The following is a 12,207-nucleotide window of genomic DNA, read 5'->3' as shown; positions in this document are numbered from 1 at the left end:
TTGAGATCACAATCTTCCTTCTCTCTTGGACCGTTCATGTGCCTCTTTGACTTCCTTGGTCTCACAGGGCTCACACAATTCCATTTGATTTAGCATTTTTTTACATTGGTCTCTTTCTTTTATTTTGAATTGCTTCATGACTGTCTATTTTTTTCCAATGAGACAGTAAGGTGGTGCAGTGGATAGAGTATTAGACTTGGAGTCAGGAAGACCTGAGTTCAAATCCTACCTCAGATACTTATTATGTGACCTTAGACAAGTCCCTTAACTTCTGTCTACATTTCTCTATCCGTGAAATGAAGATAATAATAACACCTATCTCCTAGGGTTGATGTGAGGATGAAAGAAGATATTTGTAAAGTACTTTATAAATCTTAAAGCACTATGGAAAATGGTAGCTGCTGTCATGAGCTATTATGATTGTTTCTCTAAATTAACTATCTAGCTGGGAGATACAATGGATAGAGTGCCAGATCTGGAATTCAAATTAGGCCTCAACACACTTATTAGCTGTGCATCCCTGGGCAAATCACTTAACCCTATTTGCCTCAATTTCTTCATCTGTAAAATGAGCCAGAGAAAGAAATGACAAACCACATCAGCATCTTTGCCAAAAAAACCATAAATGGGGTCACGAAGTGTCAGACACAACTGAAATGACTGAACAATGCCAATAAGAAGACAGACTGTAAGCTTCTGGAGGGCCTGGACTGTGTCATATGTCCCAAGCATTCTACAACACCTAGCCCAGCTCTGGGTGTGTATACACATAATTCATTACTTTGATGAGTTTAAACCTGCGCTAAATCTTCGAGGTAAAGAGCTGGAGTTTTTTAATGCTTATAAGAACAACCATAGGATCATAGGTTAAGAGCTGTAACAGACCTCAGGAGTTATTGCATCCAACCCCATTTTGTAGATGAAGGAATTGAGGCCCAGGAAAGTTAACTGACTTTCCCAGATTCATACAGTTAGCAAGCATCTGAGGAGGAATTTGAATTCAGATCTTCCTGATTCTGAGAACCAGCTACACCATGTTGTCTCTATATATACTACCTTATTTGCTCCTCATAATAACCCTGTGAATTGAGTCCTACAGGCACTCTCATTCCTATTTTCCAAAGGAGGGAGGCTCAGAGGAGCTAAGCAGTATATCTGTGATTACATAGCCTTGTAAGTATCTGAAGCTAGATTCGAACCCTTGACCGTCTAGCTTCTGAGAACAATACTCCTTCCTTCACATAGCAGGCTTACAAAAAACAACAATAACAAAAACAAAACAAACAAACAGACTTGCTGAATTGATTTGGTAGGTAGTGAGAATCACAGTGGAACTATGGGCCTCCATGCCAGGAATTTCATCCTTGCTTTGGACTGGATGGCACCTTAGAGACTCAAATCTTCATACAATCCTAGACCTCCAGCTGAGAGGGACCTCACAGGCCATCTAGTCTAACCCCTCCTTTCATAGTTGAAACTACAGCCCAGGGAGATTACTGACTCACTCAAAGTCACACAGAGGCAAGATTTAGTGCTGGATTCTCTGCCTCAAGAGCCAGTCTGATGCCCAGAGAGACTAAGTCATTTGCCCAAGGTTATTCAAGTTGTAAGTGGCAGGGCAAAAATTTGAACCAGGCTCTGACTCCAAATCTAGCACTCTTCAGAGAAGGCCAAATTCCCTCCTGTTTTCTGCCTCTGACCCACAATGCAGAGCCTGGCTTCTATGGAAGCCGCCTGTTGAGATGTGGGAAGTATAGGTCCTTTCACTTTTATTCCTTTGGTAAATTTTGAGAACATTGTACAATGGATGTTTTATGACATCTAAATTACTTACTTATCTTACCTCAACAGATTTCAGTGATTTATGGGTCTTATTGGAGATATCCCTACAAGACCTAGTTTCTTCTGGGACTTCATCTTTTCTCTACATTCCCCTACTTACAGTTTCTGTAGTCACAGGGTCATAGAGTACTAACTGTGGTCATAAACTATTTTCTCTCTCTCTCTCTCTTTCTCTCTCTCTCTCTCTCTCTCTCTCTCTCTCTCTCCTTTCTTTTCTTTCTTTTCTTTCTTCTCTTCCTTCCTTCCTCCCTTCCTTCCTTCCTTCCTTCCTTCCTTTCTTCCTTCCTTCCTTCCTTCCTTCCTTCCTTCCTTCCTTCCTTCCTCCCTTCCTCCCTTCCTGTCTCTCTATGTATCAGTGTCTCCATCTGTTTCTATCCCTGTGTCTCTGTATCTCTTTCTCCCTGTCCCCCCCCCCCGCCCTCTCTCTCTCTGTGTTTCTTCATCTCAAGTGAAGCCCACTTATATCACTGCTACCTTTCACATTTCTTCATAAATATAAGTCGGAATTGGGAAGCTTAGCCAAAGAAAATGCATTTGATTTTTTCTAGTTTACAAATTCTCTTTTCCACCTCCTACTTTGAAAACAATATTGTTGGCTATTTTGTTATAAGTGAAGAATTTCTTCCCCCTTTTGGGGATAGCTACTGAGATATGTAATCTTCATGGCAAACGAGCACCTTCTTGCTCCCCCTGCCATCCATCCCCAAGCAACATCCCAAGCATGGGGCAATCTCTCATTGTTTTATGCATGGACAAATGCTAATGAAGGACCTGCCTTCCCTACCCCCACTCCCAGCCCCATGGAGAATCTTTTCTTAATTCACTGAATGTTTTGGTCTCTTGGAAACAGGGTATTGAAATTCCAATTTTTCAAATATTATGATGAGGTTTAGAATCAACATAAGAATCTACTCCTAGCACAGCTCAGTGATGCTCTCCCTTCTGTGGTGTCTGTGGTACCTTTGTAGAGAAGACCGTTCTTTGTCAGCCTGCAATTAAATAAGTACAGAACAGTGGTTAGCATTCAGAACCCAAACTAGGTGATTTCTTTAAAATGATATTCAAAGCTTCGTGGGAGTTGGGAAATTCATCGACCTCAGTCTTTAGACACTTCACTGGAAAAGACATTCTGCTAAATCTTGGGGCCTTAGTAACTACTTTATGCCAGGTGCAAAGCAGCATTAGCACTCCAAGGGAAAGTATCTCTTTCGCCATAAAACACCGTTCAGTGTAAACATGAAGAGGTTTACGGGAGAGAGTGTAAACTTCTAAGAAAGATTAGATAATGGCCCCTGAGCAAGACAACTTAATGGGAACGGTAGTAAGGTCCATTCGTGGTGTGTGGCTCTTGATGGGAAGTTTTATCAATACTTGGCTTAACAGTTACTCTACAATAATCTTAGGAGGATAAACTTATCTGATGGAATCTGTGAGTCAAAGAATTATAAGCTCACAGAGCCTAGAGCTATAACCTCAGAGGCCCTTGGTCCACCTCCTCTATTTTACAGATAAAGGCATCTTAGAAGTCTGACTGTAAGTGACTTGCCTAGGGTCTCACAGGTAGTGTCAGTATTTGACTAGAGTACTAGGTAGTATTAGAACCTCAGAGATAGAGCCCATCTCTCTGGGCCGTAGTCCTGATCCATGTAGAAGACCCTGAAACTATTGTCACATCCAGGTCCTGCAATGCCTCGGTACAGACACTCCTTGTCCCAATGTATATTGTGTTTGTTTGAGACCTTTGTGAAGCTTATAGTTTTAGAGAGCTGCCTGAAGTTCAGAGAGATTAGGTGATTGCCCAGGGTTATCCAGCTAGTAAGTAAGCAGAGATAGAACCAGAACACAAGTTATGCTGATTCAAAGTACAGCCCTTGATCCAGTGTGCCAGGATCCCTGTCTACATAGAAACAGTGATAAACTAACAATATGATATAAAAAATAATTCACAAATAAGAAGTGTTCCATAAGGATAAAATAATAAAACCAACTAGAGCAAATTCCAAAGATTTGCAGGTTCTCCCATTCTTACAGAGTGAAAAAATTAGAAGGATGGATACAACTCATTTGGAAATGACTTGCCCCAGAGTTGTGCGGTTTGATTTGCCTGAATTTTCATGACTTTTAAATTCACTTCTGAGGCAGATGATGTCAATCCATCCAATTTTCCCACTTATTCCTCATGCAAAAAAAAATTTAACATAGACTTTTCTCTTTGGTTGGAAACTCCATCCTTACACAACCATAAGGATTTAATTGGATAAAATGGTTGTTCAGAAATCATTCCACTCAGTCTTGATTAGTTCCTTACAATTTCCTTTGAAATATTAAGTGTAACTAGTAGAAAAAGGGAGCTACTTCTTGTGAGACTCATAAGAGTTAACAGGGCCAGCCTGAAAAAGGAAAAAGGGAGGGAGTCCAAGCTGCTTTACAGGAGTTTCTCATTCTCATTCAGATCTTTCTTCCTCTCCAGCTATGAGCAGTTACTAGTGTCCAATTCTTAGTATCTGGAGTATGGACAGTTAAAAGGTATTTAAATTTATAAGATCTTCAGAATTTTTCTATACCCCTTAAGATAGCTGAAATTGTCAGGAGGCATCACCTAAGGCCATATGAGGGCTTCCACCTATGCAGAATAGTGGTTCACACACATGTATGCACACACATTTGTATATGCATGGGTGTATATACATATATATGCATATACACATGCCACACACATATATACATATATGTGCATATATATATATGTATATATAAATTTTGTTAAGTTATCTATCCTTAGCTCCCTTTAAGTCAGGCTCAAAACCTCCACTCCTTTCAAACTCAAAATAACTCAGTCTGTTTATTGCATCTCTGTAGAGGAACAGAATTAAAGGAGATAATGTGATGTCATTAAAAAAAAATCTTAGGCAGCTAGGTGGCACAGTGGATATGGCACCAGCACTGGAGTTAGGAGGACCTGAGTCCAAATCCAACCTCAGACACTTGACACTTACTAGCTGTGTGATCTTGGGCGAGTCACTTAACCCCAATTGCCTGGCCTTCCCCCCCTCAAAAAAAAAGAAAGCAAACTCACTGGGCCTGGAGTCAGGAGGTATTTGGGTTCATCCCAACCTTGGATAATGGCTTTCCATATGACCTGGAGCAAAGCACTTTAACATCTCTCGGGCTCAGTTTCCTCATTTGCAAAATGAAGATAACTGTAGTGCCTACCTCCCAGGGTTGTTATGGGGATTCAATGAGATAGTGCATATAAAGTACTTGGTAAGAATGTCAGCTATAATTTTTAAGGAGAATTATGAAACAAAGGAAGATGATATACTCCCTTCAGGGGCAACACAGGTTTGTGGCAGAGAGAAACAAATAAGCTAGGTAGTCTTTCTGTATATACTATAGGCAACAGTTCAGATCATGAGGTCATTGGTTTAAGACTAAAAGACACCTTAGAGGTCTTCTAGTCTAACCCTCTCATTTTGTAGACGAGGAAAGTGAGGCCCACGGAGGTTAAATAATTTTTGAGGTCGCACAGGTGATGAGTGGTAGAGTTGGGCCTGGGGTAGTCTGGCCCTACATCTGTTTCCTCCACTTCCCCATACTGGGGAAAACCAGTTGTATCTTGTGTGCATGGAAACATGAATTTGAAAGAGAGATTAGATTCCCCAAATATTACACATATTGGGCATGGTGGTTGATGCTGACACTTGGAAATAATAATTGTAAGACTGACCTCCCCAGTCCAATTGCCTTTCATCATGGACAGCCACCTCAAACAGTGAGGTGCCAGGCATTTCTGCTTTCATCATAAAAGACAGGAAAGTTTAATCTCCCTTTGTCTGTGAAGTTTCTAGGCTCCCAAGGCATCAAACAAAGACCAGCTGCTTCCTGTGTGTAATATCAATGGGTCAATGCATGATTTGGGGATGCAAAGGGCTCCATAAGCAACAACTGAGTAGAATCCCTTTAGGGTTCACTATTATTACCATTCTCTCCTCACCTCAAGACATAAATACATGCATATCCCAGATTTGTTCATCTTGCTTAAATAGGTACAATTGGCTCTACATAGGTCATTTTAAGTAGATTATTAGCTTAGGTCAGGTCTACAAAGTATTTATTCAGAATGTACTCTGGGCTTCAGTGTTATGGGGCCTTCAAAAGAAGTAGAAGAAATGGTTCCTTCCCAGAAGGAATTTAAGATTTTATCACAAAACCAGAGGTAGATAAGATTAGAGGTTATCTAGACCAATCCCATCATCTTATAGATCAGCAAAGTGAGGTGCAGAGATGTTATGTGATTTTTCCCAAGTTAGACTATACTGGTGATTAGGGAGCAAAGTCAGAATCTGGAGACAAAAAAACAAACTTCTTATACAGCAAGAGAAACAATTGAAATAGAATGGAAGACAGTATACAAACAAGTGCTAAATTGTGCAGTACAGGCAATAAATGCTGCTGAAGGTGAGAGAACGGAGAGATCGATGTATCATTCTAATGGGCATTGATGGCTCTTCTTTTCCCTGACATGAATGAAGCTGAAGGTTTGTGTTGGGAAGGAGCAAAAGATAAAAAGTGATAAGTAAAGTGGGGCCAGATCATGGAAGTCAGGGACTATTTCATATATCTTTGATAGCATCCACAGAAAATACATTTTGAATGAATGAATGATATATGAGTGGTCTTTCACGTAAGGTTGAGAAGTTTGGTTTTGATCCAGTAGGCAAAAAGATGAACCTTAACATACATTCAATCAATAAAAAACATGAATTAATTGGCTGTGATATACCAGGCTCTATGTAAGAATCTGGGGACACAGGGCAGTGGATAGAGCTCTGGCCCTGGAGTCAGGAGGATGAGGGTTCAAATCTGGGCCTTAGACACTTAACACTTACTAGCTGTGTGACCTTGGGCAAGTCACTTAACTTCAACTGCCCTGCCTTCCACCCTACAAAAAAAAAACCAAACAAAAGAAAGAATTTGGGAATACAAAGACAAAAAATATCCCTGCCCTCAAGAAGATTATATTCTACTGGGGGATAATGATTATTTTGATGTGGAAACATCATCATTAAAATGACAGAAACACATAGCTCAGTGACATAGGTACACTGAATAATTTTATCTCAATAATTTTATCACTTTATCTCAAATTCCCATATTTTTTATACAAAATAGCTGTCGATATTCTTCATACCAGAAAGGTAAGCAATTATTCTCTAACATTTGTATAGCATAGATAGAGACAAGCTTGTATGGGAAATATATGTGATGATGACCAGGTCTATTATGATAATTCATAGCAAATTATAATTTTATCTTGGGGTATGCAATGCAATTCAGAAAGTGAAATTCCATAGATGAATCAGGTTTATTTATAATAAGCAGGTCCAGTCAAAACATGAGAACTACTTAATATTATAATTAAAATCGATACATATCTAGCTGAAAAACTATCCATTCCCTAAAATATTTCCAAAGGAGATGGCTACATATTTTGGCACCAAATCCACCAACCCCATCCAAGCCATTTCAAATTTCATTCTGAAGGAGACATCACAGCTTTTTCCCCCACAACATTATATCAAATAAGACAGCATCATTATGCATGCAATACAGCCCAAACTCAGGGAAGCCCAGGCATCTAACATACTTGTATTGTAAGCTGGGAATCAAGGAAACATTTATTTATTTCAAATTTTTATTTTTTTGCCCAACAGTCAGACATATTGTAATAATTCATTTTGCTACATTTTTAGGCAGAAATCATAAGGCAAAGGCTCTGATCATGCTTACAGTTGTAGACAGATTTAATTATTTTTCCCTTTGAAGTTAGCTTTCCAGTGTAATTTTTATGTATGAACCAGGTTCAGTTAGAATTGAGTTATCAACATCAATGATGGAAAAACACACAACACTCTTTTCATTACATTCACCAGGACATTTAAAGGCTTCCTCTTACAGTGCCCCAACCCCCTGCCTTCTGCCCCAGAATCTGATTGCCTAAATACTACTCAAAGATCTGCAAGTCTCTAAAGACCAAGACAGAAGAGTAATATTGTTACATTGCTGGGCCTTTAGAGAGGCATGCATCATTTTAAGCAAATATGGGCAAAATATTTAAAAGGCATTCTACATTTTCCAAGACTCCTGTGTGATTAACCTAAGATAATACCTAAGAGGTATTATATTTATACAAGGTCACATCATATAGTCCTCTGTCTGTATAAAGGCTGTTTCCCAACCCAGTTAGATACCCAAACCATGCTACAATGACTGAGGAGGTAATGAACTAAGCAATTTGCCTCTCTACTCTTCTTCCGAGGTAATCAATGGTACAGCCTTGCTGTCAGAAAAGTCCTTCCTTATCATTAATCGTAGTTACTCAGCATACTTACTACCTGTGGGACCTCAGGCAAGACTCTTAACTTCTTTTCATCTCTCTTTCCTCATCTCAAAAATATAGAGGTTGGCTCTTGGAGCAGAGAAGCACACTCATCCTTTTGTAGACACTAAGTATGAAAGTCTGGGGAGGTGATATCTTTGGAATAGTATGGATTTTCTCAAGGAAAACCTTCCTGCAGTAGCGAACAGAGATTCTGTCCCCAAAGGTGAGGTCCTTTGTCTTAAGACTTTATTTTTTTCTTAACCTAATTTCATTATGTTCAGAAACCCAGGTAAAGATTTTTTTTTTCTACCAATGCACTTTAACACCTTTTCTTCTACCTATAGCCTTAGAAAGTTATCTGTAGAACTGAGAGGCTAAGAGACTTCCCTAGGTAGTATTGTACCTACCACTAAAGTGTGAAAAATTAAAAGAACAAATCAAAATGATAATCTTATGCAGTGAAAATGCATGATCCCTTAGGCATTTGTCTTTCTTATGTTCCTTTATATAGAGAAATGCTCATGTTTCTTAATTTCATCATAATAAATTTTTATCTCATCATAATAAAAAAGAAAGCCAAAAAAGAGAGACTTTCCCCAGTGTCACCTGGCTAACATGTGTCAGAGGCCATCCTTAAACCCAGTTCCTCCTAACCATGGGGACAACTTCCTGGCCATTATGTTTTGCTGTCTCTCAAAGATAGCACCAAAGGAAAGAATTCCTACTCAAGCCATAAGCTAAGTAGATTTTATTTGTGTCTTCCTAAAAAGTGTGTCTTTATTTATCAAGCTCATATATGCCATGAAAGTCACATATATTAGCGACCACCACCACTATCACTAACATATATTGCACTTGGTGCTTTGCAAACCATTTTTCTTACTACAGCACTGTGGTAGGTGGTATAAGTATTATTACTATATGCCTCCTATTTATTTCTCTATTGTGAAAACTGAAATCCCGAGAAGTCACACACTTACTAAATAGAAGAAAGAGCTACTAGGGGGAGAGAGAATTTGAGGCTACTTAACAGAAGTAAGTCTCTAAATGTTTAACAACTGGCCTATCCTAGCAAAATGAATGCTTAGCACACTTTTGACCTTACTCTGCATTATTAACACATTCACAATCACTTTTAAAATCTAGTCAATTGACAAAACAATAGATCACCCTTGATTTGTAGTGTCTGCCAACTTCCAAGGTATATATGATGTTACTGAAAATTTAACTATCAGCTCTCGTGAGCTAGTAGGAGCTAGCTCCAACTCTCCTCTGTGAAGAGGCTTCTCATTATGTAAGCTACAGTTTTATCTACATGAACAAGGTATTAATTATATAGAAAGGACAATATGTTTTAAAATACATTCTATGAATTGGTTTTATATATATGTAAGTACTATGTATTGCTACATATATTTACATCTATCTTTATACTTACATATATATTGTGTATATATATTATATATACTTGTCTACATATATATCTTTATGAGTGAAATCAGTGTAAACACTGCAGAACTATATTAATATTACATAGTCAGTCATATTACTTGCTTTCTTAGTGGGTGAGGCTGGAAGGAGGGAGAGAATTTGGAACTCAAAATTTTTAAAAATGAATTTTAAAATAAAGTATATTAAAGATTATATAGTCAATGATATTAATCATGTTCTGGTAGTGATGTTCCATTAGACTTTGAGTTCTTGAGAGCAGGGACTTCCTTTTAACTTTCATTTTGTCCCTAATATATAACAGGTTCTTAGTAAATATTTATTGACTGACCAACTGACTGAACTTATGTAGTACTTCAGCAATTTGTGATTTCATCCCTTGGGAATTTCCTCTACTTTTTTTTTTTAAAGCAATCGGGATTAAGTAACTTGCTCAAGGTTACATGGCCAGTTATTATTATTTGTGTGTGTGTGTGTGTGTGTGTGTGTGTGTGTGTGGGTGCCGAGTATCTGAGGCCGGAACCGATCCCAGGTCTCCTGACACGGGGACCGGTGCTCTTACTTGCTGAGCCACCTGGCCGCCCCTAAGCAATTGGGGTTAAGTAACTTGCTCAAGGTTACATGGCCAGTTATTTTTGTGTGGGTGTTAAGTATCTGAGCCCAGAACTGGTCCCAGGTCTCCCGACTCTGGGGCTGGCACTCTTACTCACTATGCCACCTGGCTGCCCCTATTTCCTCTACTTTTGTAAATCCTACCTAACCCTCCCTAATTCTTAGCTCCTGTTGCTAAAACTGAGAAATCCTAAAACTTAACTATGGTCATCATTTCTTACAGAAACTTAACCAATGTAAAATAGTCATCATGATGAGGGAGCTAATAGAGTCCAAAAACAACTTCAGCCCCAAATCACTTAATCTTGCCTAATGGGGAGACATGGCAGCCAAGGGTAATACTGGTTGATGATGGCATATGATTACAAACATTATTGACTCACAAATCAGAAAAAAAAGCAGTGAAGGGAAAAATGAGTTTATAGAAAATTTGGCCTGAAACCTCATAAAGCCATATCATCATGGGAACATTGATAGATGAAGCTACAAGGACAATAAATAAATTGAAAATGCAGCATGTTGGTATTCTCTAGCAATCTCTTCTCATCATTAATGGCAGTGGAATCCCCACATTTGAAATCTCTAACAATTTAGTGCCTGATATGTTATATGAAAGAAGTGAAAAATACTTCAGAAGATGCAGTTGAGAGCATTGGTTAGACCAGACCAAATAAATGCAGAGGAAATCTGTGCAAAACTGACATAATTTTCAAAGCACTGAAGGGTGGGCTTTCAAACACCTCAAAAAGAAAGATATCACACTATAAGGAGGGGAATGTCACAGACAATAGTAACACCATCAAAAGGTAATTGAAAGTAGATCAGTCACTACTGACCAGTATGCCTGACTAATTATTAATTTCTATGAAATATTTTTGAGAATGATCTACATATTTTTCAAAGTTTTCTTGAAGAAAGATAAAAAGGGGTAAAGTCTTTGAAGACAATTTTCTGTAGCAGATAATCCTTCTAATACTTTGACGAACCCCATCCATGTAGGTTCTCTCTTTAGTTAACAGACCATAGCAGATTTATGCCTTCTCATTCTGGAACTCTTGTCTATGTTGTCCCATAAATCCTCACCAGAATCCACCCTACAGGTAAGGGCCCTTTCTGAAGGTTGGTGTAGGTATTAATGGAGAACATGAGCTATCCTTCTCTTCTCCCTCACTCTCTCTACACCACTCTCCTGATTTTTGGTCATATATTTCTTTGATAATATTTATTAGTTCATTTTTGGGTCATTCTTTTTTTAACAATTGTTTTTTTTTCCTTTTTCTTTTCTTTATTTATTGGGGGGGGAGGGAATGTAGGGCAATTGGGGTTAAGTCACTTGCCCAAGGTCACACGGCTAATTTTTGTGTTAAGTGTCTAAGGCCGGATTTGAACTCAGGTCCACCTGACTCTGGGGCCAGTGTTCACTGTGCCATCTGGCCACCCCTGGGTCATTCTTTGTGGAAAATATGCTACATCATACTTTCATGGATAATTTATAACATACTTTGTGAGTGACAAACTACTACATACTTTGTGAGTAATGTCCTACAGGATACTCCTACCCACTATGTACCTCTCCATTGTATTTCAGTGATCTTCTATTTTTTTTCACAAACATAACTGCCCAGAATAATACTGTTGGTATGAATGTCCCCCAAAATTGGACTTTGGGTTCAAGAAAAAGCTTGGAATCACTGTTTCCAAATACAATATACCACATTCTCCTCCTGATATTCAATTCTTGGTCATTTAATTTTGCTTCTGCAGTATCTATAAAGTTATGAGCACTGACAGATAAGTACTATGGATCATTCATCTGACAGCATATTCTTATTTATACCATGAGAATTCTTCATCCATTCTTTTCCTGGGTATTAAATTGGGCTGAACTCTTTTTGGTGATAATGGAGATTATTTCTGAGGCT

The sequence above is a fragment of the Petaurus breviceps genome, unplaced genomic scaffold (genome assembly GCF_028583685.1).
Source record: "Petaurus breviceps papuanus isolate PSGF00001 unplaced genomic scaffold, PetGlider_PUasm1.0 171, whole genome shotgun sequence".
Lineage (NCBI taxonomy): Eukaryota > Metazoa > Chordata > Mammalia > Diprotodontia > Petauridae > Petaurus > Petaurus breviceps.
Note: the sequence above shows the minus strand (reverse complement) of the source record.